Genomic DNA, 27,361 nt, shown 5'->3' on the forward strand with positions numbered 1-27,361 from the left:
TCATGATCCACCTGAGTTTGTAATCTTTAAATTTATGCTACATTTGTTTGCACTTTTAAAATCCTATTAGAATTGTCATAAGATTTCTGCTTATTAAATACTTCCTTTAACAGTTTCACCAGCTTTAAAATCTGGCTTACAAAGCTTAATTGTCCTGAAAAGAGAGGCTAGTCTATAGGCCACTTGATAGCAGGAGAAAAGGAAAATGAAGTATAACACTACACAATTTTTTTACAAGTGTATGATCCTTTTTTCCATCTCTATCCAGGTCTTTTCACAAATATATATCACTGTAGAAGAGACTTTTTCCCCCAAGGTTTCATTAGTCTGACTGACTAACATATTGACTTACTTATTAACTGGGCTGTAGCAATACATCTGAATAATAAGAGAGGTAAAGATGATGGATCTGCCAGGCAGGAATTCTTTGCTATTCATAATCACACATCCTGTGTATGGCCACATACATGGCATTCAATAATCTCTTTAGACAGACCACAGTGCATGGATAATGCCTTTTACTATGCTCAATTTTTCTTATTGACTTGCAGCTTAGATTTCATGGAGCATTTCATAGCAGATACTGTGGAAAAGAATATTAGTCTCCCTGGAGAGATCATGAACTGAAGTTCACTTTTCATGAAACCCTGCACCATAAACCACATGAATCCAACAGATAACAATGAATCACATGGATTTTATTAGAAAGAAGATGAGTGTATTTTATACAGACATGTATGTACCTCCATACCTAGAAACTCCTTGGAAGTGTCAGGTAGATAGGGATAAAGCAACCAGGATAACACCTAGGTGTTAGAAATGAGGAGAGAGAGAAATTCCTGCAGTTGCAAAAGGGGGGATGTGTAACAGCACCTGTGAACTCACTGCATGGTGGGTCTGATGGAAGGGAGCCATGGGAAGCTTTACAGGTGTTCTTCCACACGTGCAGTTCCACACACTGGAAGTGTGTGAGTTAACTGACTTTCTGATTTAAGTGTCATGACAAAGCCTGATGGAGAAAGATTAAGCTACAGTTTCTAAGAACAAAGCTAAGGTAGTTATTCAGACCTCACACAGACAAGTGTCCTTGTAGGCTTCCACAGTCCTTGGCAAGATTCAGATTTACTCTGTATTTCAGACTTTAGAGGGATATCAATTCTATATGCAAGAAGGGCCACCAGTTTGTTTCTTGTTTGGAATAAACAAGGTTAATTTCTATCTCCAGGGATTCTATTCTGTGCCTCATTCAGAGTCTAAAGCAAGAAACTATTGTTTAGACCAGACAGTATACTACCTACTACAAAGCTGATAATTTATTTATGTAATAATGCACATGTGGAATATCTCCAATTTGCTGATAAGGCTTTATATTGGTGTAATGACCTGGGACTGTGCATGCTTCATTACCCAAGAACTATGTACTGAGGCTGAGATGAAGAGTTAAGGATGAATCATATTATTATCATCATGACAAATTATACAATAATAGTGTCCTTTGTGCAAAAAATTATTTCCATACATCCTCAGAAACTCTGAAACAAGTAAAATCATGACCTTTAGTTTGCTTCTACTTGGGGTGTGCCAGGTAGCACAAAGAAAAAGGCTATGAAATTACTGGGGATTAGCATAGTTTTCTGGGGCACTGAGCAAAGATTAAGCCAGTGAGAATGTGAGAAGACCAGAAATGCAGCAGCTCCTAGACATGCTGGCTAGGGACAAAAAGGAGTAGAAGAGTGGGGGGGTTTGTATAAATCAGAATAGTCCACAGAAAGAGAGACTGATCGAGGAGCTCTGATTGAGACAGAAAGAATTAATTTGTCATAAAAGGGGAAACAAAATGCAGTTTCTCCTATGAATTTATTTCTTAGTAATGGCTCTTGAAACACCTTTTTTTCCTGAAGTAAATTGTCACAGGTTTGTGACACATGCATTTGTGTGATTTTTGAATACATGACTCACATAGAACAAGTTTCTAGTGGCCATGTAAGTCCCCCATACCATGGCTGAATTAGTCTATAACTAAGCAAGTCTTAGCTAAATCTGAACACAGTTATTACCATTTATCTAGACACCATTAGGGATAAAAGGATGCAATCCCAATTGCTTAGTTTATTTTCTCCTCAAATCTGCCTATTAACTATTTATTTTAAAAGTATGATCTGTAGTAATGAGAAGAAAAAATACAAAAAATTGGAAAACCCTCTATGCCCATCCCATGACTGTTGTTCTTGGAATCTATTTTGAAAATTCCCTGTAGTTTTCACAGCAGCACAAAAATGTTCTTCTACCCATCCAATGCCTCAGGACTCTTACTCATGCTGTGCTATAAAATCCCAAGTGATTTCAAAACAGTTCTGAAGTATCTTCCAGCTATAAACAGTGACCACAGGTGTTGCTGTTTAAGCCTGCAAACAGAAGTTCCCTCTCATACCAAAACTTTTTTTTCTTTTCCAATATGGTTTAGAAGCTACATATCCAACAAATTGCTTCTCAAAGTACTAAATGTCCTTTATATTTTCTGAGAAGTAGCTGAATAGTGCTAGGTTTGCTATACACATTTAGTCAGAAGACTAGAAAAATCAAGATTAAAAAGCCCAACCATCAGAGCTAGTTTCCAACAACAAAGGTCTGAGATAGATGACCTTTCACATTTCAGTATTTTTCTCTAAACCCTGCAAAGTGCACAATTAGAAACAAGTTTGACAAGAATTCAGATAATAAAAAGCAGCCAAAAGCACACTAAAAAATGCATTCATTTCCATGAGATGTTTGTCAGTGAGCCAGCACCTAACAGTGCATCCAGCACTAATTCTGTTTGAAAACATTCCTCAGTGCTTCCTGTGGGGAAAAGCTCTCTTCCAGAAACTGTAGATAGAATCAGAAACTTCACAAAGAGCAGCTACTAAGAACCCTACAAGAAAACAGTTGAACTTCTCTGAGAAAATGTCAGAATTTGAATTAGTGTATGAAAACTCAAAGTCACAATTTGCTCCTATGTCTCTGAATGCAGATAATGGTCTTTCTCAGCTGTTCTCCAAAATCTGATTTACAACTATAAAGCTAGTAATCTACTAGTGCAATCTCTGAGTGCCAGAAACCTCTACAAAACTGCAGAAGTCACATAGTATAACATTATAAACACATTATGTTTGTTCATCAGTGGAATATTACCTCACAGAGTAAAAAGGAAAAAAAATAATTTTAAGCTTTTTCTCTCACCATATGACATATTTAGCTTAAAATGTGTCCCATTCAAGAAACTCCTTTCCATTCTTTTCTCTTATTTCTTTCATTGTTTTATCTTTTCTTACCTAGAATGCCTGCTTCTCTTTTAATACCACTAGACTTTTATTAGAGCCAGACATTCAGATTGCTTTCATCACAACTATTGCTCCAACAAAATTGCTTTGGGCAAACTGCTCATGTTCCTTGAAAAACATCTCAACAAAAATTACCTGGGGTGGGCCCTCAAAAAATGAAGAAACTTAGTTTTGAAGACATACTAACTCTGTGTAGTATGTTAAAGAGGTTACAGAATCACTTGGGATGCAGTTTAAAAAGAGAGCTCCATGTGCTCCCTGGAGCAGGATTTGTGATCACACAGAGCAAGTTTTGAAGAGTGCATGCCATCTACTGGAACCAAAAAGACTTCTTACAGAGGAAGTCCTGAAAAGCAGCAGTGACTTTCACCCAGTGTAAAGCATCTTCTTCTTTGTCTCATGTGCCTTTGTAATTAGGGTTTGGAGACTTTTTTTCATACTGTGCCTTTAAAATAAATGAAAAACACTAGTAAACACACTTTGACCACAATGTGAAAGTAGGGAAAAGTTTCCTATTTACATGGACTGATAATTTATTCTAGTAGCTGCATGAAGTGGAGTGGACATTCAGATAAATAGGTTGCTCAGCTGATTTGTTTCTACTGTTCCCTCTTAGCAGCATATCAGAGACGTCTGTTGGGAAACTACACCCAGAAAACCCATGGTATTAATGTGGGAACTCATAAATACAAAATAGCTTTCAGAAAGTAGAGTACATTTAGGATTATGGACCTGAAGATGGATGATTGTATTGCTTTCTACCTTATACATGTGATGCTCTCAGGGCATTCACCACTCCATCAAAGGATCTGCCTGTATCCCCCAAGTCTGCTTACATTCATTTTATAGATGCAAAAGAGTTGAGAGAATTTCATGAATAGCAGGAACAAGATTATTTTTGGCATTCCATAAGTCTCTATCCGAAGGCATTTTCTTGAACACTTTATTTTTCTTTCTTATTCAATATTGTCCACTGGACTGCAGCATCACTTGGAGTAGCCTCAACTGAAATACTGCAGTTGGGCTTGGCAGTGCCTTCTTAGAGAGGTGTTTCTCTTCAACACAGAGCAGCACAGTTACTGGGTAAGTGTTGAAGACAAATCTTTATATCCAAAATTTGTGAGGCTCAACAGCAGGCTGTGTTTCTGTGAGCTGCTGAAGTTGGTTTTCTGTATGATACAACTACTGCCACGGCATAAGGATCCACAAGCTTCTGTGAAAATTAGGATGGATCTTCTAACCTTAGCCTAATTCAAACATGGAAACTTGAATTTTTCACTTACTGGAAACCTAAAATGGTTAATTTTCCAGTTATTCCATGGTGTATTAATATAAAGAGTGAAGCAGGTAAAACTAGAGGGATCAGTTAACTGGGTTTGAAATCTCTGCTGCTCTCACTGAGCAGCTCTAGATACTCAGGACATGACTATAAAACAAGCAGGTACTGTCCTGGCATTCACTGGTCTGTGGGTTGAGGATTTCAAGTGTTATCCAAACATAATTGACTCATTCAATACAAAGTTAGAAAAAGGAAGCACAAGTAATTTTTCCCGTTGTACCTTGTGAGATTTATAATCCAGATTACTTAAGGAGAGACCAAGCCTGGGATGGCTTTCAGAACCTCTGTAGACCACGCTGTATAAGTAGAAAGCTTGCAGACTTTTAGCTTAAATTATACTCATCTACATCTCCAATCATAAATTTCAGAATGGTCTAAACACAAATCACATGCACTGTGTCTGTTTTCCATGATGAATTCCAAAGCATATTATGTAAACATCACATCCAACAAAATGGTGATGTATGTCAGGATGCTTTAGTCCGAAGAATAGAAAGTTTATGACCCATAATGAACTCCCATAAGGTAAAACCTAAGGCTTTTGCTGAGCTTTTACTGACATTTCTACTAAAGCCACTTGAATGTTTATCTAAAGCTGGAGCTATGGAAAATCTCATTCACTTTTGGAAGAAATTATTGCCAAGAAATAAAAAAAAATCTCACACCACTAAAGGTCTAGGCAGTGGAAGTCTCCACATGAGTTTGAAAAGGGATAGTAAAACTGTGAAGCATGACACTCCTCAGCTGTGGGAATCCTGGCTCATCCCCAGGCCAACATTAGAGGAAATGCACACTGGAGGCTCACTTTACAGCATGTCACACCCAAACACGATCTTCTGGTCTTCTAATCTAGTGAAAAGAGATCTCCTGGGACACAGCTGTGTGTTAACTTGGCAGCTCTTACACATCTCCTTAAAGTAAGTACTTGTTTATCTTGGTGGGCTGAACTGGTCCCTAACCACTGAACCACAGGAAGATACAGCCCTAGAATTTACTAGGCAACTTCTCATTAAAAAAAAAAAAATCAATTTAAAATGGAGTTTTAAACTGAAAATGACTGATATCTAAATATCCAATTATAAATAATGGCTGTACATATCCTAGGCTGTCTTTTTAATGATGATCCAATATTAGGTTTCTAAGTACTTACAGACATTGAAGCTAATAATCCTTTGAAAGGGCCTAATGGTTATTTTTATTATTTGCAGATCATCTAGAAAATTCTAACTATTTAGTCAGGAAGCTTTAGGGAGGCTTTAGCTTATATTGCTTTTATTTATTGCATTTGAATTTAGTTGCTTGAAAACTTTAATAGCAAAGGACACTTGAAACAATGATTCATTGCCATTGTCCTGCTGTTTGTAGCTAGCAGTGAGCTGCAGTCCCAGCTGGCCAGACTGTTTCTGATTCCTGGCACTCTCACTCAAGCTCTGGTTGTCAGTACAGTGACCACAGGGGTCCTCAGTGCAAGCCAGTGCATGTCTTGATCATTAACACTTACAGCTTCTTCCTCATCAGCAGATTGTTCCTTCAAAAACAGCAAAGGGGAGAAGCAGCCACAATGGACACAGTAAAAATGCACTTGACTAGTAATGCTGTGGTTGTGTCCATTTAATTATGCCCTGAAATTATGATGCAAAGTTTTATAGCACCCTTTAGCACTTGTCTGTTGCTTTCAGGTTCATGAAGAATTCCTATTAAAAATCCACAGAGTACATGACCTAGCTTTGCATCCCTGCAAACAATACAGTATGTACTACTTTATTGCTTGTCTTTGGCTATATATTTAGTATAGAGATTTAAGTGGGAAAATTTTAAACATTATTTTGCACAACAAACCTAGCTGAAAAAGCATTCTCTTAAAATGCTCTTTAGAACTCTGCTGCCCTGCCCATGTATCCTGCAGTTACACATCTGTTTAATTTGTGGTACTTTTCTGCCAGATTAACTAACACCATGCTACTGAAATATTTAAAATGCTCTGGGAATGAAAGATCTGTGACCATGCATTCATGTGTCTTTTCTGAGGCATCGTGGAGTCACTGACTTGAAGTTACCTCATATTTTTGTTCAATTTTCTTTCCCTCTCTCTCATTGCCCAGCTCAAGTCTCATTCACTAACCCTGCTACTTTCTAATTACTTAAAACTATAGGTTTTCACAGTTGCATTTACTGTAACACAGTTAAACAGGTCAGTCTTGCAGTTCTTGGATCACTTAACTAGGTTTCTTTGCTGCTAATGCTTCTTTAAGCTGCTGTGCAGCCCAGATATCACCCCATTGCTCAGTGACTGGCCAAAGCAAAAATCTCATGTGACCTTTTGGCCACTGCATCCTTCACGTGGCACCCATCAGAGAATGTTTCAAAATACACAAGTGTCCCTTAGGACATTTACACAAGCACAGTGACCATCTCCAAAAATGATGAACAAGTTCCTTCAGCTGACGGAAACCAGAAGATTCATCAAAATCAAAGTATCTTCTCTAGAGAAAATACCAAAGCATTAACTTCTTGAAGAGGAGCCCTGACCAATTTCTGTCCCTGTCTCATCTCCTTCATCTGTCCCCACTCCTCTCCTCCACAGCAGCAGGTGGCCATTCCCCATGCCTTGTTGTCCCTCACCACCTGCCTGCAGAGAAACTCCAGCTGTGCCATGCTGCACGCGCAGGCAGGCTTCCCAGAACTCAGGTAAAAGTCACCTTCTAGAAGCGACATTTTGAAAAACTTCAAGCCAGAACCAATGCATCACTTCTCTTACAATAATTATTACATTTATTATGTTTCTTGACAGGTTCACTTGAACCTTCAAGGGCCAAAAGCACAGTTTGTTCCAATTGCTTGCAGCACACTCTCCCTACCAGCTGCCATAAAAATGAATTCCATTGGAGCAAATACTATCTCCAGCTTTCATAAAATGATATGAAATTTTACTTCTAGCAGATTTCAGAAGGGTTTTGCCTGGCAATCACAGCACCACCTACAAAGAGAAAGATCTCTTCTCCCTCTTGCTATGAGAATTCTACTGGAGGTGAATGGGCACACCTTTTGCTGGTTAAAAAATGGTGCATTTTTTCTAAAACAAGCATTTTATTGATATATAGTATCAGAAGGTAGACTGGACTAAAAGAAAATCCAGTTTCCTAAGAACTTGGAGCTCAAATTTTGTCCCACACTAATTTAAATTTGGGGACACCCATGAGATCCTCTATAGTTTTTCTATTCTGGGCTTTAATTGACAGGTAGCAATGAAATAATTTTATGAAACATTTCACTTTATTTTAACCTTGGATTTATCCCTATCCTGCCTCCTTCTTCATTATTCTGCTTTAAACTCTTGAGCGACTGACTCCCCACAGCAGTTGGAGAGCTGTGCAGGCTTGCAGAAGGCAGCAGAGGCTTGGCAGGGCAGCACCTCACACCACCACTCTTGCTGGTACCCCAAGTCCAAGTTATCCACCAGACCTTGCCTTCACAAGCCAGGCAGCTGCTGAGAACCACAATTAATGACCTCTGCATGTTTGCCTCTGGCTCTCAGTTTCAGTCATTTGCTCACTTCCATGGCAAAGACTAATGCAAAACATTTTTACACACTTAACTTTTTCCATGCATTTCAATATTGCCTTGCTTGCTAATTTATTAGTAGCACAAATAGCAACTCACAGGTGTTTTGCAAAGGATTATTTATAACAGGAAGCATTGGTGTTAGATGATAAAATACATTCTTCATCTATGGTTAAAAATAAACATGAAACATGAACAGTATAGGTGAACCAATATGGTATAGGCAGGTAAGGATGAAAATATACAAGAGAGCAAAGCTATGAAACAAGGCCTTAACCTCTTGTATTCATGTATGAAATCCAACCTTTGGATGAAAATATAGAACCTGTGCATTTTGACTGTATATTTTAACAAATAAAAATCTTCTGACCATCTCCTTTTAGTTACTCATCTCTAGAAATATGGAACTTGACTATCCACTCTATTAGCATTGCTTAGCACTAATAATATCAAAGGTCACAGGATGTCAGAACGTGTTACACAGTTTCCTGTGTTGTTTATATGAAGAAAATTCTATCACTATTCTGATTGTTCTCCCTCCTCTCACATATGACTTGGGTTAAAAACAACTTGGCTTGTTATTGCACTTGCAGAAGTGTGTTACAGATTGTCAGGTATGATGAAATGCACACCTGAATGTTACTATATTTTTGAACAGTAAAAAAACACACTTGGTATCCATTACTCCAAAATCAATCTTCTGTCACTCATTTTAATGTCCCTGATAATACCTACTTATTTTTGTCTCTCTTCTCATTTCCTGTTTTATATGAAAGAGGTGTTGCTATCATTACAGCTGTGTAAGATGGACATCATCTAATTGAAAGGGGATGTCCCTTATTTTTTTCATATGTGTGCCAATGACCACATTTCAACTCCCTTTACTCTTACCTTAGAACATAAAAGATTGGTCCTCCATGCCTCCCAGAGAGAAGATTTTCAGCTTAAAAGAGTCTAAGAACAAAATAATTCACAGGTTTTCTACAGAGTCACTGAACTAGCATGTTACAGTCTAGACTCACTTACTTGTACTAGAAATAATAGCTCTTCAGACCATTATTCTGTATATTAATGTCCCAGGTTGTTAATAAGCATCACCTAAAAGAAAGCTCACTTTCATGCTGAATCCTGAACTGTGTTTTTCCTCTTTATTAATAAGCTTTTCCAAGTTAAGCAAGGTCAGCACATCTCTTTTTTTGTCTCTCACTTGTCTGCCCCTTTAATCTCCTTATGTTTAATTTATTTTCTGAGCTTCTACCTCTCACACATTGACAGATATATAATCATATGATTGCATATGATTGTTTTAGAAATTGTCTTTGGTTCTTTTCTTTTTTTCTGTCACTTCTGTAAAGGAAAAGAGATTTCTTTCTCTTGGTTGTACAGGTACGTATGAGAAGACCTGGCACTATGAGTGACCAAAACTAGGAGTACATAAAGCTCAGCAATATCTTTCCCCAGGTACAAAGGAGTTTGTAATGTGGGACATAACCATGTCTCTCAATTGAGTGCCTATTTACTCCTAATTCAGAGCTTAGTCAAAATTCAGGGCTTAAGAAAAGTTTGGAGCACATTCCCATTTTAGATATGCTAAAATGAAGGTGTGTGATTACCTAAGGTCGACACATATTTTCATCTCCATAAGGGACATTAACGTGATTTACTCCTCCATTCACCAGACATAATGTGTATTTTAGCCCAGGCTATTAAGAAGAATGGGGAACCATCTGGGTACCCTGATTACAATTACTATGGCAAGACAACAGCAATACCACATTGTGACAGTTTGAAAATCCAGCCAGAGGAGTTCTGATCTGAGTTTAGTTTGAAGTGATTGATTTCCATACAAGGAAAAGAAAGTATGCCCCAAGATCTCTCTCTGCACATTCCTTGCTCACACAGATCCTCCAGGCAGTTTAAATATATGCTATAAAATCAGATTCACAAAATTACCTCAATTTTCTTAAATTTCCTTCATCCCTGGGCCATATTTGTATGACAAATAAATGAAACATCATAGAATTCCGGAAACCCTATGTTTTAGTTTGTGACAGCAACATTAATGCAATTTAATGGTTTTCTTTTTGAATAATAAACCTCTCAGCTGTTCAACACAAATAAAGCAAGATATATATGTGGTCTTCATGTGCTCTTTGAATAAAATATAAGCAAGAAAAATCCCAGGAGGTCTATCAAATGCAAACAGGCAATACCAAAACAAACTTGCCAAGATACACACTCATAACACCACTCCTCAGTGTATAATCTCAGACAGTTAAACTAGCAGTAGATTTACAATTTCTACTCTGCAGATTCTTGACTAGGGGTCACATGAATTATAACAAAGGTTGAAGTGTGAATCTTTATACTAAAGCAAAGAAAAAGAAATTACAGCTGCTGACTTTGTTTATTCTTGCAAAGACATATATATTATACATATATATTGTGAGCACCCATATATATGGCTGCACATAAAATCTATGAATTTTTTCCCCTCAAAAGCAAAACCCATTAGAAAACAAAAGTAAAGTAACAGTGGAAAAGTTTTAATAGCCTTAACACAAAAATGGGTAGGTAAAAAATAGAGTATAAGAAATTGTTAAACCACGTTAACTCAGGAAGAGACATAAGAATGAATGCTAACATGTCCAAAGTATACTAATAATCATGTTTGTCATTTGTAACACACAAATAGAATAACCCAAATTATATGTGATACAATAAACAATGTCCCATGTTCACATCTTTGAACATTTTTTCCCTAGCCAAATCTTTAATTGTTGAGAAATATTAAAGGCATACAGGTTAGAAAATATTCTTTCATGCAGAAATGCATTTGCAGTTTCTTCAGGAGCTTTTGAAACTCTACATTTGCAGAGTAAATTGTCACAGGAATTTTTTCACAGAAGCATGAACTAGAAAGCACCATGTAATACAGCTGCATTCAAGTAGTATTTGACTGTGGACAGGAAAGGTGAAAAATCATTTGCAAGAAAATTATTCAACACAAAACTACAATCTGATGGTCCAACTTCACCACCTCTCCTACAATTTGTACTTGACCCTGACTTTTTGCAGGCAGTCTCTTGCACACATATCTCTTTCACAAAGGTGAAGCAAAATAAATACTCCATATGTAACTGAAGGAAAGAACACTGAAAGCACACTACTGAGTTACATAATAGCAACCTGAGTCCTTCAAGTCTTTCTCCAGGCAGCAGTTGCGGAGAAGAGCAAATGAGATTCAACAAAAACCAAAATTTTGGTTTTTTGGCTTACCACTACTTGCCAGAAAGGCAACAGAAGGAATCAATATTCCAATATTCCAATTCTATTCCATGGTCATTGTGCTGGACTATATGTTTTCTTGTAGTAAATGCTGCATCCCTTCTGTATTTACTAGATTTAACCCATAGAATAGTTATGAACTCAAAACCAAATAAAAATGCCAATAGCAATTCAGATTTAAAAATGAAATACATATTTATAAATCTCCCATGTTAAACCTCATGTAAGTCTAGCAACTTGAAATTCATACAGAAGATAGTGCTGGATGTAAACAATCAGAGATTAAAAAAACAGTGTTCAGTATTTCTATTCACTGTTTGTTTTTGTCTGCCTCCACAGGTCCAGCAGCCCAACCTAGACTGTGGGTTTGCCTCTATTGAATGTGAAATGCTTCTTACTTCCCTTCAATGCAGAATGGGGGGAAAAATAAACAAACTTCTACAGGAATCTTGACAATAGAAAAATTCACACTTCTCAACAAAGAAGTTGTGAAATGACAACTGGTGTTGTGAAAGTGACCCTTAGCATAAAGCTTGAAGTGGAATTCGTCCAGAACATCAACTCCTCCCATGTATCTTTTGCCAGCTGCCAATGAAGTCACATGGCTCCAGCCAGTGGTCTGAAGAAAACATCTATGTGAAGGAAAGAGAATTTATAACAGACATTTCTTGTTTGCTGACATTTTCAATGAGCAAATATGCAGCCTTGTCACACCAGCCTGCACGCGGTGCTATTGCGGCAGGAGAGCTTGTTCCTCAAATCCTTTGCCAGAGGAGGATGTAGGACACTGCAGTGATGAGAAAGGTCTTACAGAGGCCCTGCAACTGTATTGCCCTGGAGTCATGCAAAGTCTGTTGTCCTTTGCGGCCAGTTTTCGTCCCTTTAGTCTCCTCTAACACCTTTTGTGCTAGATGGGAACAGCGGCATCAGGAGCAGCAGCAGCAGCTCCCTGTGCCCTCTCTTCCCTTTCCACTCACCTACAACAGGCAAAAAGTGGCTTTTAAAAAAAATTTTTACTGATGCATGATCCTGAAACTGTGCCTAATTATAAGGAGACATATTCAGCTGAGGAGTTTTAGCATATGAGGTGGTATTTGAAGCAGGAAAAGTAATATCTGACTAGCAAGGTCTTCAGTATTTTTATAGATCTGAAGGAAGATTGGAAGTCTGGTCTGATCCTACATTGCCTGTAAGTCTCACAGTGCTCATGTATTTAATTCTTCCTGCTCCTTGCTTAGGATTTTCCACCTTAATGTCTCTATGGTCTGAATTAACATTCATTTTTTACTGCAATCAATCATAAAAAGGTGGTGGTGGTGTCAAATTATCTTTGTAAACAGCTGAATCTGCTGTACCTATGCCAAGCAATCTGTAACCATAGTGATGTATGAAATATGGGATAAAGACTCAAAATGAGGTAACATTAATAAAGAAATACAGAAGTAAGAAAGCAAACACCACAAACAACTTGAATGAATACCACCTTTGTTCTTTGTAAATGCTTGTGAATGTCCAAACTCCAGTTTCATAACTTTGCATTCTGACATAAAAGGAATGTACACAAGGAAAACAGAAAGAGGGAAATTTTAATGGGAGCTAATAACTTCTAAAGATAAGGACAGGACCTCATAAAGAAAGACACCTTCTCTTACTTAATGTACAAGGGGAAAAAAAACTCCCCAAAGCAAACTTCCCTGGGTACATTCAAACCTCAAACCTTTGAGGGGCACAAAGCATGCACTATTGTGCAATTAAAAGTGCTGGAGAGTACAAAATGTTTTCTCTGATGGAGTAGCTTTGGTTCAGCTCCTGTTTTAATAATGCTTCAGGAGGTGCATCTGTGACTGGCACTCAGGATAAAGGTCAGCAGACAGCAAACAACATGTCCTTGCTGTGGTCACTCTCTGTGCTTAGCTGCTGGTTTTTGCAGATTCTTCTCTTGTTTGGTTACTCATGGAGAAATAGGTACAACCTTGATTCACACTTCAAAACTAACAACAGAAAAAAAAAGCATGAGGGGAAAAACAACTGCTGTTTGAAAATAATTTGCTAGAGCCTTTGAAACCTCTGAGTTGATGCAAACTATTTCAAGTCTTAGTCTGCCCTAGTCCAGACGAGGTGAGCTCTAGAACATATTTTGCTCCTACAGATCTCTGTGGGTGCATTGAAAGGGTGAAAAGATGACAAGAAAGATGGTTTTTACAAGGATGTTTTTCCTCTGTAATCTACTTCATACACTTCTGCTCATGCCCATAGGACAGTTTCACTTCTGTTTTCAAAGAAAAAAGAACCTTGAAAGATCTTCCTTATGCTCAGCCATTACAGAGTGAAGTCAGCAGGTGGAGACTCAAGTTCTTGGGCTGCGAGCTCTGTGCAGCTTCCACATGCTGGGAAGACACGGTGTCATGGCCTCACGTGCTTGTCTGAAATGATAATGCTGAAGGTTTTAGAAAAGGAACCTGTCTGGTTACTCACCCTGACCTAAACAGCCTTAAAGGTCATTCAGCTATCAACAGATGCATCCCTTTTTAGTAGATGCCTCAAGAGCCCTTTTCCACAGCCAGTAGAAAGGGTACAGACAGGAAAAGTAACTGAATACCACAATAATCAGAACTGATGACTGTCAGCAAAACTGTATGAGATTTAGGGCATTTGATATGTTTTAAAATACTGTAGGAGTATAAGAGATTCAGACTATGCCATCCTTGGCTAGGATGGGCTAAGCCCCTCCAAGCCCCATCATGGCACTGCATTACCCAGACAGTGGTTGATTTGCCTTCTGACCCAGCTGCACAACAATGATCAGATTATATTTTGATGAAAAATCGAAAGCTATAGTTACACAAGGTCTCTTTTTTTCCAAGCAGTAGCTTCTCCAAAGGAAGCAGACAGGAACTAGAATGAAGGCCCCCAATATTCTGCCAGCCAGCTGAGATGACCTGGTAGAGAAGGCAGCTCAGCATGCACCCTCCTACAGGTGTGAACAGAGCATGTTTCCCTTGGATACAGCTCTCCAGAACGGCACAGTCATCTAGAGCTGCAGGGCTCTGAAACCAGAGGTTTGCTAAAGGTTAGACAAGTTGAGACAGAGCCCAGATCTCCACTGTTCTTCTAAGACTCCATGCTTTTGAACCTGAGCCAAACCATACTAAAGTTAATGCAGGATTCCTATTTCTTTTAGTGATTTTCAGAGATAACATTCAAACTTCAGGGCTGCCTGATGTAGGCTCCTGGCTCTGAAAACACTGAGCTCCATGCCAGAAAAAGAGTCACCTGAGTAGTCCTGCTTTTGTAGATGTAAATCTCATTCATTACATGTCTGTCCAAAATGGCACACTGACTAAACTGTTAGGAGCAGCAATTCTATTCCTGCCTAGTATAAAGTTATTCCCTACAATCTCACAGACACTAATCCATACTTTTCCTCCCTGTGACACATCTTCCAAAGACTAACACTACACTCCCCAGCTCGATTTTCTCTAGCTGAGATATGAAGATTTCAAGCAATAAACCAGAAGCATTCAGTATTGATGTGCTGTAGAGGGAAGTTTGAAACTTTTTATTTTACCCCAGCAATTAGGGTCTACAATGCCATTAAAGAATATTTCCATCTCCAAACCTTTGTTACTGGAGCATGGAAATAATTTGCTATAAAAGTTCCTTTTGGGGATACTGAAAATAATGTTCAATGTCTTAGGGAAAAAAAGGTTCCATACAATACTGTCAAACAAATAACTAATTATTTCCTTAAGCTAAATACTTTCTGGCTTTCTGAGAATGTATAGTTAATTTCAAATGAAGAAGCAGATTTAATTTTAAAGCACGCAATATTAACGTGAGCTGAAATAAACTCAGAAGAACCATCAGCTCCCTTGTTTCAGGAAGCTTTCTTGCAAACAGAACAAGAGGAGGCCAGAAACACTGAAAAAAAAAAAAAATCCTATTTAGTTGTTACACATGTAGTGCACAGATTATTCAAAACATTTGCCTTTAGAAATATTTTTTCACCATAGCTTTTTGCTGATATGTTCTTTCTTTATAGATTTCCCAGTTTGGGTTTGAAAAACAAACAGGATTCTTGTACTTGTTTGTTTCTTTTTTATTAAAAAATACAAAATTAATGAGAATCTGGGAAAAAACCTTATATACATACATACATGTATATTTGTAAGTTTGAAAAACACGTAAAATCAACCAGTCCAGAAAAAAATCTAAGTTCCACGTTCTACACAAACATTCTTTAAAGGCACAGCTAAAATGGCTATAGGAAAAAAGCAGAGGATTTGCATTCCTGATCATATCCTCTTCTCTTTAAGGTTAGTGGCAGCTCTGCCCACTGGCCCAGTCTTTTTAAATCTAGCCAAAGGAAAAAAAAAACAAAATAACAAACCCCACACAAAACTCACAACTGATGAACCCTGTGAAAAAATGTCAACCATCCAGAAAGAGATTGTGCAGCAGCCTTGATAGGAAGGCTGATCTTGGACTAGAAACATAGGCAGGAATTTTATGACTCCTGGCAACTCTTTCAAAAGCCTAACGGAAGCCAGTTTATTGTAGGCATCACCAACTGCCTTACAGGAGACAAGACAGCTGCCAATAGACACAGATATACACTACTGTCCTTTAATCAGTGTTTTTCCTCTGCTGTGAAATTAAATCAGTATTAAGTGCTATTGACAACTATTAGGACAATTTGGCACATCTAAGGAAAAAGTTAAATGGAATAAGCCATCTCAGCTTTGTTGGCATTAGTGGAGGTAAGTCAGTTAATGATTAATTAGTTTCCTAGCATTTTTGGAGAGTTATTAACTCCTTTATACTTGTCCTTGACTCTGTCACGAGTCCACTGTTACTCTGGTGATTTGCCAAACTTCCCTATACCTTCATTCACCTGCCAGCACAGTAAATGAATGGAATGCTTCCCACAACAGTGTTGTTAAGATGCTGAAATGTGTTTGAGGCCACTGCAGAATTACAGCAGTTCCACTGGTGTTTTACTTCAGCTTTGGCATGGGAGTCTGATGGAAGGGGTGCAGGAGAAGCTGCTCCCTGGCAGAGGAGGCCAGCAGCACACCCCTGGGGAACAGTGCCACACCCCATCAGTGCAATGACTCAAACCAGGCAGTGCCACATCAAATGCTGAGAGACTCACAGCAAGCCTCAAGGCTTATGACACTTTCTTCTCATAGACAATCTCCTGAGCCTGAAAATGACACAAATAACAGCCTCAGAACAGAAACCCAGGAGAAAGCACAGGAGCACTGTCTCTGTCTTGGGCTGGTGGTAGCAGACATGTTACCTGTCTCAATAGTCCCTACCCAACCCAGAGCTCTCCCCAGACTGCTTTCCAGTTACTGACCACTACAACATTCAAGGTCCTTGCATAGCATCCCTTCATGATTCTAGCTGTACAAACGAAAAGGCAGTATGTTTTTTTTCTTTTACCTTCCTTTTCCTCCCAGAAGTCTCCCAGAAGGCAAATCAGCTTGAAATGCAGCTTACACATTTCAAGAACATGATCTCTGCAAATTTGTATCCAAATTCTTTCATGCTACCCACCTTTTGCCTTGAGAGGGAAAACAGGTATTAAAAGCTTGTATGGAAAATGCTTTATCAATATATGCTGATGAGAATTTCTGATGTCTCTTAAGAATAATGTTCCATTTTTCACCTTTTTCTGTCTCAACCTGCTGTGTCGGAATTTACATAGACATGAGTTCTAGGTAATGTTAATTTTACAAAGTTAATATTAAGACTCACCTTCCTTATATCTCAAAGATCATCAACATGGGAGGATCATTCAAGGTGAGTGTGTGAGTGTCAGTACACCCTTTATTTGCACAGTTGTGTAGATGTGGCCTTCTCTAGGTGCTGTCTTCCAAAGCAGAATCCTAGGCACAATGCTGAGAAGCTAGTGCAAACCCTGATGTTCTTCCTAGTAACTTCATTCCATAACAACCCATCCAGAATCTTCTGCTTCAAGCTGCTTGATCCCAGCCACCCCAACAAAAGCAGAAATTATTTGCAGGAACTATGTTACAAGGACAATAATACATATAGGCATTTGCCATAGAAAAGACATTCACATTTCTCTCAAGCATTTTAAAATGTTTAAAAATATTGACCTTGGAAAAATTACCTGACCCTCAGGTTTCTTACACCAGTGTTAGAGAAGTCTGATTTTGATAAGCCTAATTCTCCTTAGGCTGGCATCAGAGATTCATTCTGGAGTCAAATGGGATCTGTAGTGAGAACATGGTCCATCAGTTCACTGGATTCACTCCCAGGATTGTAACAATGCACATTAAATGAAAATTAAGCACTCTTAGGCCAGAGTTACCACAGGCATTATTCCCTCTATTTAAATTTTGTTATACAACTCAGCTTAATAGAGTTAAAACAGCACAAAACTTTTGCTTTTTGCTTAGTTAGATTACTTAGCTGCCAAAGATAATCACGTTCTCCTCTCATGCTTTACCACAGACTTAATAAATCACTGTCCTTCTATTGTAGAATTCTAGACAGTTTTCACCAAAAACCAGGGTGCTTTAATCCAGACAATAAACTCTTATTTAGTTCTAATTGCACTTCCCAAGTGGTGTCTTTACAGAGGGAAAACAAAGGGGAAAGCTAGTCTGGCAAATTAAATCCCATTTGTGGTTAAGCAGAATAACAAAACTTGAACTTCTTAGAAAATCAGAATATGCCATCTAAATTTGCAAAAACTTAAATCAAGTCAGACTGTGCCATCCCCTTCACAAATGAAAATCATCATGTTTCAACTCAAGGCTCTTCTCAAAATGCAGTCATATTATTTTAATGTAGAAAGACAAATAAAGTAAGATTATTCAAGAAAGAGAACATCTTTTGCCTTACTGTTCTGGTGACAACACTCCCTTAGGGGAGCATGCAGGACACTTCCTGACCCACTGAACAGTGTCATTCATCCCATCTGACAAAGTTCTTCACTTTTCATTTTTCTCTCTCCAGAAGCAAGTCAGTGATTTTGAAGGCATTCAGTGAAGTGCAGAATATTGCCTGTAACCTAATTTGGTCCAAAGTACCAGACACATAAACACTGTAACAGAGCTCAATGAGGCCAGTCACCAAAGACATCTTGACACCTTTCAGCAGGAAGCAAAACAACTTCCAGTTGTGGGCTGGGAGTTAAAGTAAGCTCTCTGAAAGGATGTGAAGGTAGAGCTCTCACCAAACAAGTGCTGTTTTCTAAATGTCCCACATGAGGCCCTAAGTCTATCCTGATGGTGAAACAGAAAGAGGTTATGCTGAATAGAGCAAACCATCATGAAAATACCATATTATAAATCTGAGTGACTGACAGCTTTATTATGATTGGAACAAAAATCAGTTTTATTCTGTGGTTATACTGCATCTCTTGTAAGATTTAATATAAAAAATAACCTTTCCCATAAAAAGTTAGGTATTTAAATTAAGTTGTAACACCAAGTCAGGATCAGAAAAGCACTCCATTATGAAATATGCTGCTCTATGGGACAGAAACTGTTTTTTATCTGTGGCTGTAATAGATTGAAGGAAAAAAACCTTAATGTTTAGTGAGGAGGCTAAGGTTAGGTGTTATGAAAACTCTTCCACTCAGCAAAAATAAACTGTGGAGGCTGGGGGTGCTCTTTGCTAACCCTCTAGTTTAAACAAAAAACAGTCAGAGATGGAGAGGTACTTAATACACAGGCAGATACTGAAAGGACAAGGGGGAATAGTTTTAAACTAGCAGAAGAGAGATTTAGATTAGATGTTAGGAGGAAACTTCTTACTGTGAGGATGGTGAGGCACTGGAACAGGTTGCCCTGAGAAGTTTTGGATTCCCTATCCCTGGAAATACTGGAGGCCAGGTTTGATGGAGCCTTGAGCAACCTGATCTAGCAAATGGCTTCCCTGCCCAAGTCAGGGGGATTGGAACAAGATGATCTTCAAAGTCCCTTCCAACCCAAACCACTCTTGCTTCTGTGATCAAAGGGCCTTGATTACTTGATTGCATTTAATCTCTTACTAATTATCAATCTGCCTCAGACAGTGAATGTGTTTTACAGTTTATGCTGGGAAGAGGAGTCATGCTGCTCTCTGTGAACCAGTTTTGATGTGCTAAGTTCCTAACAGTGGTGTCTGGGCTGTTTAGGATCTAAAGCACCCGTCACTTTCCAAATAACAAGGCATTTTTAAGCACCAAGAATTTCAGTGTTGCTCATTAGCGGAAGATTCCAACTGACAGGTCTGTACACGTGCTTCTTTAATAGCATGATGCCATTTAGTCATTTAAAATAATGCCAGACTCCCGATTTCTTCAATAACCCTGGATACCATGCCCCATCTAGTGCAGAGGCATTAAAATTCCTATTTATCATATCTCAAAATAAAAGAGTTTCTTTGCTCTATGATTGTGATTCCAGGTTGTTTTAAGCACTGGTGTCTATTTGTAGTCCTTGTACCTATTCACGGATAAAAGCAAGACAGTTTATTTTTAGTGCACTTTTTTTCCAAGTAGTTTTATTTTAAAGCCTGACTAATCTTTGCTGCACCACAGACCAGGCTGATCTCTTGATAAATCTTTGCTTAGATTGGCAACTGAGCAAGACGACACCAAGTGCTTTTTCAGTTAATCCTCTTTTATATCTACCTTTAGAAGAGGGTAAGGAAGACACAGAAAGAACACACAGCATGCAACACTTCCCTGGGGTCCAAGTGCAGCCTGGAAAAGATGGGGCAGCCACATGCATTTAGTTGTATTCTTCTTCTTACCACAGTCTTTTCAGCAGCTTTACAATGGATGATTTTGTTAGCTCTGTCTGCAATTACTAACTGCATCTCAGTGAGAGAGGAAAACATGAATCAGATTTAGTTGCTCAGATTTTCTTACTTTTATCTTAGCCTCTCTAAGAGAGAAACAAGTTCAATTAACAGAATGGTGCATTTTTGGATACATATTATTGTGGAGTTTTATTATATAATAAAAACAGTACCAAAGCCACCAACAGTCTTAGAAGTCTTTCTCCTAGAGTCTGTGACTGGCAATTACATAGCCTGAGCCTGTGAGACAGAGATGGACAGACACACAGAGACCTCTTTTGTGTTCACAGCCTTCTAGGTGCTAATTTTGAGTGCCCCTTTCCTTTGTAGTGGGAAATATGATGCTATGATTATTGCAGATGGCATAAAGGTAAGGGTCACTTGGACATCATGCAGTAAAAATCAGGCGGGATTTCTCTGGTGTGAGGGAGGTCCCAGAGGCAGAAATACATGTGTAGGCACAGCAGACATATGGGTACAAGAAAAACTATTTCACTGACTAAAGAGTTAAAAGGACAAATAGTTGACTCCATCTGTCCTGGAAGTGACAACCTAGACCTTGAATTACTCCCAGCTGGGTAAAGACCCAAATGTTTTCCTAATCTGTGCAGGAGTAATGGCCATGTAGAAAACAGGGGAGCTGTGGCAGGCACCTCCCCATTTCACCATGTCTCAGGGCACGGACCCCAGTCTGATTTTCTTCAGCAAGAAAAAACCCTTGGCTTCAGCTTCCTGATGTGCTCTGCAGACAGGAAGAATGCAGCCTTTATTCTTCCAAGTAATCTCACAGGGACTGCTTGTAAGAGGAGGCATTGCAAAACCAGGCTTGAACTCTTCTGCCCCATGCTTAAGTAATTTCCTTTCCATTTCACAGAGGGAACTAAGATACAAATACAAGAAAACACTGGATCATTCAGTTTTTGGTGAAATGACACCTAGATGTACTATTCAGCCCAAGATGTTTATTGAACTCTGAGCAGTGAAATGCCTTGAAAGTGCAAGTAAAGGTCTTTATAAATATTTCACTAAATTTTATAAACCAAACTCTAGCTGTGCATTTTGCCTTTTTTGGGGCCTGAATTTTGGCTCTTAAATCTCCTAGCCAATGCTTCTGTGGGGTAGGTCTTGGTGGCCATCAGCTGTCTGCAAGGGATGACTAAACTGGCTGCAGGATAGAGGAAAATATACAAGTGTTAGGAATGGGTGGAGACTAGCAAAAAGCAGCATTGCTCTTGCTACAATCAGAATTTCTGGGGTTTCTGGCAATTCTCTATTTTTAACTCAGTCATGAAGCAATGACTATGTCCAAACCAATATGTGTTTATTACAGCCAGCCCCTGTGGGCTAAGTGTAATTAACACAGAGAAAAAAAATACATATTGTCCCCAAACCTTGTGGATTTTCATGAAGCTTTACTGATTTTTTATTTTAATTTCTTCTGTTTAGCCTTTTCTTTCCCTTTTATCTTTTTTTTTTTTCTTTTTTCTTTTCTTTGCTTTTTTCAAGCTGATTTATAATATTTCCGTTTCAAGTCACAAGCAAGAGGGAGTTGCCTTGAATATTCCTGAATCATGATTTTATCTGGCTTTACTGAATAGCTAAAATATCTGCTAAGGACAGCCCCACTGCTAATGTTATGGCCCCACACATTCCCACAGGCCACATCCTTGCTTCCCTGCTATCCAGTTTTCAGTGGATTGCATTTCAGGGTCACTCCTTGGCTTTAGTAAAGAGATCATTTCCAGCCATGGACTGCACCCACACAGGGAAGGAATAGTTTCTCTCCTGCTAAGAGATGGCTTTGGGACAGTGCTGCAGATAATGTAGTGATGAAGAAACTGAAGATAAGCAAGTGCTCCCCTCTCTATTGTGCACACTGAATATGTCAAGTGTGGTGGAAAAACCCTAGGGACAATAGGATCCCACTGCAGAAGAAAAAAAGAGGGCTGAATATTTTTTAATTTGACCTTTCCTCTCACAAATAAAGCTCTAAACCAGATGTCTAGTAGGTTATCTGGGCACTTCCTGAGGAATTCAGGTGGTTTGTCTTGTGATGTCAGAGTCACTTGTCCAGCCTACTCATTAAAGTTTTAAGGAATTTATCTTCCACTGCTTTGCCTAAAAATGTCCAAAACTGTCTAATGAATCTTCTCATTAATAAATAAATACTTGTATACATTTGGAATATTTTTCAGTAAATTCAAGTTAATTTTTCCCTTGTTTTGTTTTGTTTTCTTTTTTAATCTGAATATTCCTAGTTATATTTCACAAGGACCAAGCAAATTAATTTCTTTCTTTTCTACACAGTACAAATATTTGTCTCAACCTGCAGCATTAGAGCTGCTCAAAGCCCAGCAGTAGGATGTCCTCAGATAAGCACAGGCTACATCCTTAAAACATTAAAGTAGCCATTTCTCCTTCCTGTGGCAGTAATAATGGTGAAGACCAGCTCTTCTTCTCCCTCTAATTCTGTCAGCCTAGGACAGAAAACTGACTTCTAACAAAAACCTGACAAAGAGCAGGAGTCTGTGCTTTGAGCTACAGGTTTTCCCAAGAAACTTACTGTGCTGCCACTCATTTGAGGTCAGCTGGTTGGCCTCATCTGTTCCCAGCTTTGCTGAACAGCTGAAGTCTTCCATTCCCTCTGAAATGGGATCCCACATTTACCTCTACAAAGTTGCAGTGAAGCATGATCTGACTTGAACAGTTGGCAAGCAAAGTTGCCTACTCTTCAGTTTATTGCTTTTCCTAGAAATAGAAGAATGTCCTCTGGTAAGCACAGGCTTACTAATAACGTTGTTATCACTAGTTCTCCTTCCCATGGCATTAACAGTAAAGGCTAGTTCTGCTTCTCCCTCTAATTTTGCACCCTAGGACAGAAAATTCATTTCTAACAAAAACCTGACAAAGAGCAGGAATCTGTGCTTTGAACTATATGTTTATCCAAGAAACTTGCTGTGCTGCCACTCATTAATGTCAGCTGGTTGGCCTGATCTGCTCTCTGCTTTGTTGAACAGATGAGTTCCCTTATTCCCTCTGAAATGGGATCACACATTTACCTCTAATGCTGCACTGAAGCAAGATCTGACTTGAATAGTTGGAAAGAAAATTGCCTACCCTTCAGTTCATGGTTTTTTCCTAGAAATTATCAATGCCACCTGCCAGGTGTCTTGGCAAAGTGGAGCATCCCACACCACTGATTCTTTGGTTTTATCTTTTTTTTCAAAGGACTCATTAAGGGCTTATGATGGACAAACAGGCAGATACAGCTCTTGTCTGTTTGGCTGATAAGGTTATAGTACCTGCTCTGGACCATCAGATACGGATTTCAAACCCTGTGTGTAAAACCCATCTTTGGTCTCACTCCTGCATATCAAAGCCTAGATGGAGAGTCAAGAAAGGACAAGAAGAGTTGCGGAAAAATCTGTGCTAATAAGGATCCCAACAAGAATTATCAGCCTACAGTGATGTTTGAGTATACTAGACATCACAATGTGAAAAGTTGGGGTTGGAGTAAGACTTTGATTAACCTGCATAGCCCTACAGCAAGCTCTGAATTTGACTTAAAGACACAAATTCCTGCACAGCACCCATGTGGGAAAGAAAAGTCTCTTATCTGGAGTCACCAACCAAATTCCTTAGTGAGCAAGACTGAAGAAAAATCTGAATAACCAAATAAACCTGACTGTACATAAGTGAGAAAAATTGGCAAGTAGGATCACACCAATAAATAGTTTTAAAGAAGTAAAGACTCACAACAGTAGTTATTCAGAGCCTTTTGAAAAAATAAGCATTGTGTCAACAAATTCTGTAAGATTACAATAGTTGTCTGACCCTCTGGAGAGCAGCTGCTGTCCATACCAGCCCCAGAACACAGAAATACACCTTGATCTCACTATTAAAGGTAGAAAAAAACTGTCTTGAAATCATGCCACTGGCATATTTAATTTTGAAGTGATTTGTCCCCTTATCTTCATGATGATTTTCATTATAAGCTCTAAAAATAATTTCCAGGAAATTTTATAAAATAAAATTATTGAAGTATGTTTGGGAGAGGACAGATCTGAGCAAGTAAAACCAACTATGAAAACCATTAATAAATAGTGCAAAACCAGAATTTCAGAGCTCATCCATATAGCTTCCATTTTCTTATGCTATTAGAATGCTACAGTCCTTCCTTACATATGTATTCATCAAAAAATAGTTTGTGGATTACTGAATATACAAAAACCCCCCTAAAATCTTCTTCAATACTTCTGCAATCATGACAATTCTGCATAGAAAAGCTGCATCAAAAACTAGCAGGCATACAAATATTCCCCTAAATTCTGATTTTTTAAGTTACCACCTAATTTTAATTTAAAATAGTAATTTTTTTAATGTCAGGGAGTATCTTGTGTAAAAAAAAAAAAAAAATAAAACAAATGATTTTTGCATTGGAATTTTGAAGTTCAGAGGAAGAAATTCCCTTTTTAACATAACCCATTCTGTCTCCTAATGGTTAAAAAAAAAAGCTGCTTAAAGCTTGAGAGTAGGAGACGAAGCTCCAGGATAAAACAAATAAAGAAAAAATATCTTACAGCTTACGAAACATACCATGAAATCCCAGTGCTGCCAAACACTTGCACTACTTTCTCATTAAAATGCACGACACCACAGTGTTCAGGAACAGAATTTAGCATCTTCTGCTGCTGAAAACCACTAATAATTTGAAGAGTGTCTTGACAAAGGGCAGGGAGATGTGTGTACACTGAAGCTGAGGTTGCCCCATAAAACACACAGCCTGCAACTACCTGAATGGTGGATTGTCTTTATAAATTGCAGGCAAGCAGAAGGTCACACCGCTGCTGACATAAGATGACAGAGCTGTACTGAAGTCAGCAGAGTGATGATCAGTGGACACAAGCAGGAAATATATCTCACTGTCTGCAAAGTCATCTATCTGAGAGAAAGTAACAAGAAATACTCTTTGTTTCCCTTTTTTGTCTCACTGCACTTCCTGGAAAAGTGTTGTTTGGATTCATGTTAACATTATAATAGCATCTGTTTCTCCTAGTGAAGGACCAGTTGTATATGGACACAAATGCACTCTCACAACCACCTTCAATGCTGAGTTGGAATAGCTTCAGTCTATGTCCTCTGGCCAGAAAAGTTTGTGTCACATTTTTGCACAGCTCCTTCAGCTCCCCAGAGCATAAAAGCAAGTCAGAAGGAATGGTGACAGGTACATGTTTTGCTTCATGGTGCTGAACATGATTTCAGAGGAGTGTTCTCATAGTTTAGGCCATTTTTACCAGCTTGAAGTAATTATTATTTATAACAACACATCATTCTCTATTGCATGAGTTGCGCACATGCTGTCAGCCTTGCTTCTCTAATAGGGCCACTCCTCTATGATGGATGGAGTAATAGCACGATATAATATCACACCACCTTTTATTTTGGGAGAGGCAGAGTTAATTTTGCATAGTGGAGGGTGTTGGTGTTGCGACTGAGTGGAACTGGATGCCTAAGGAAGGGGAATTGGGATCATTCCTGGACTCAGTCCAGCCTGACTCGGCTGTGACCGAAAAGCACAACCACGAACGGCAGTTTTGTGATATATGTAAAAGGAATGGTTTCAGTTCCCACAAAGCAGCCCCACAAACCACAAAAACATTACTTATGGCAGACACTGCAGGGAGAAGCCAAAGGATAAATGTCTCTTGGGTCTGGATTCACTCCCTGCAAGAGGTAAGACGAGATCTTTCAATCAGATGTTTGTACATTTGGAGGCCTGCTTAAAAGACTGTACTGAAGGTGCACTGAGACCTTCCTACCCATGGAGAAATACCAACCCAAACCTATTCTTCTGGGCTGCTCATTTAGCATCCTTCATGAGCACTGAATTCACACTGACCTAGAGGAGACAACAAGCATGCCAATACGAAGTAAAGCCATCAGGTAACTACGGTTCAGTTTAAAATCTAAGGCTAGGAGGGAAACAAAATTCAGAGAAACCACATATGACTAAGATCTAAAAGACAAATGAAGAGTAAAGAGAAGCTCAGCAGGCACATATTTCTAATGAGCTGTGAATAGACAGTAGGAAGAAGAGAGTAACTGGTAGGAGAAGTTAATTCATAATCTCTTATGTTGCACTAGAATATGACAATCCACACAAAAAGTTTTAAGTGCACTACGGTACCTAGTTGTCTAGACAGAATTTTAGTTTGGCAGGTTCTTTGAGTTCAGGTTCATGTCTGAAGACCTGACAGAGATCAGATGTCAGGTGAGCACAACCACGCCCTTCCAGCTCCACCAGACAAGGTGCTCTGGGGTCAGCCTGCAGAAGGGCTGCTGCACCCTGACCCTGACTGCCAGGGCTCAACAGCATAAGGCAAGCAGAAACAGACTGCCCCTGCTCAGGCTGACCAGAATGGCTACCATGACACTGCACACAGGCTAATTTGAGAGACAAGACACTGGGCTAATGCAGCAGCACAACTCTCTCGACTGGAATTGCCTAACATCACTCCAGCCCAGAGCAGAGGCAGAGCAGTCTCAGCACAGCAAGGGGTTGAAAGATTTGCATCTTGAGGACAATTGTACAAAGAGGCAATAGCTAAGTTTCAGCTCTCTAAATCCATTTCTGACCAAGCCCACCTTTTTCTGCACCTGAAGCATCCACCTATACCACCTAATCCACATCTTACCAGCACGTAAAACTAGCAGCATTAAACAAACAGGGAGGAATAGAGACTGGTCTTTCTCCACTTCTAAAAAAATGTGATTAGCTGAGTTTGATGACATGAACCAGCTTTCTAATATGCTTTGGGAAGCAGACAAAAAAATTCACAGATATAAAGTTCAAACTATGTAATATTCTGTATTATAAAACAGATCTGAGTATTAAGAATTCTGTCTTTTTAATATAGTGAATCTTTGCTCTCCATCTGCTAGCAGAATTGAATTCCAAGTTTGTATTTTCATAAGACAGGAAAAAATGTCACTCCACAACTGCAACTTAGAAGTTGCATTATCAGTG

At 38.8% G+C, this 27,361-nt stretch overlaps 1 protein-coding gene across 5 annotated transcripts in view; it reads right to left on the bottom strand.

Annotated features, from left to right (window-relative positions):
- The window catches only part of SLC1A2 (solute carrier family 1 member 2), an 85,700-nt gene that overhangs the window by 43,029 nt on the left and 15,310 nt on the right, over positions 1 to 27,361 (bottom strand). Inside the window, exon 1 of one of the 5 annotated variants that reach the window (XM_056492165.1) lies at positions 9,112 to 9,167. The exons of the other annotated variants lie outside the window; for them this stretch is intronic. The gene's annotated coding sequence lies outside the window, so the exon portion shown is untranslated. Of the gene's footprint in view, positions 1 to 9,111; positions 9,168 to 27,361 lie in introns of those variants that run through there. 5 annotated transcript variants of the gene reach the window in all.

This window comes from Oenanthe melanoleuca, chromosome 5, assembly GCF_029582105.1.
Source record: "Oenanthe melanoleuca isolate GR-GAL-2019-014 chromosome 5, OMel1.0, whole genome shotgun sequence".
NCBI lineage: Eukaryota > Metazoa > Chordata > Aves > Passeriformes > Muscicapidae > Oenanthe > Oenanthe melanoleuca.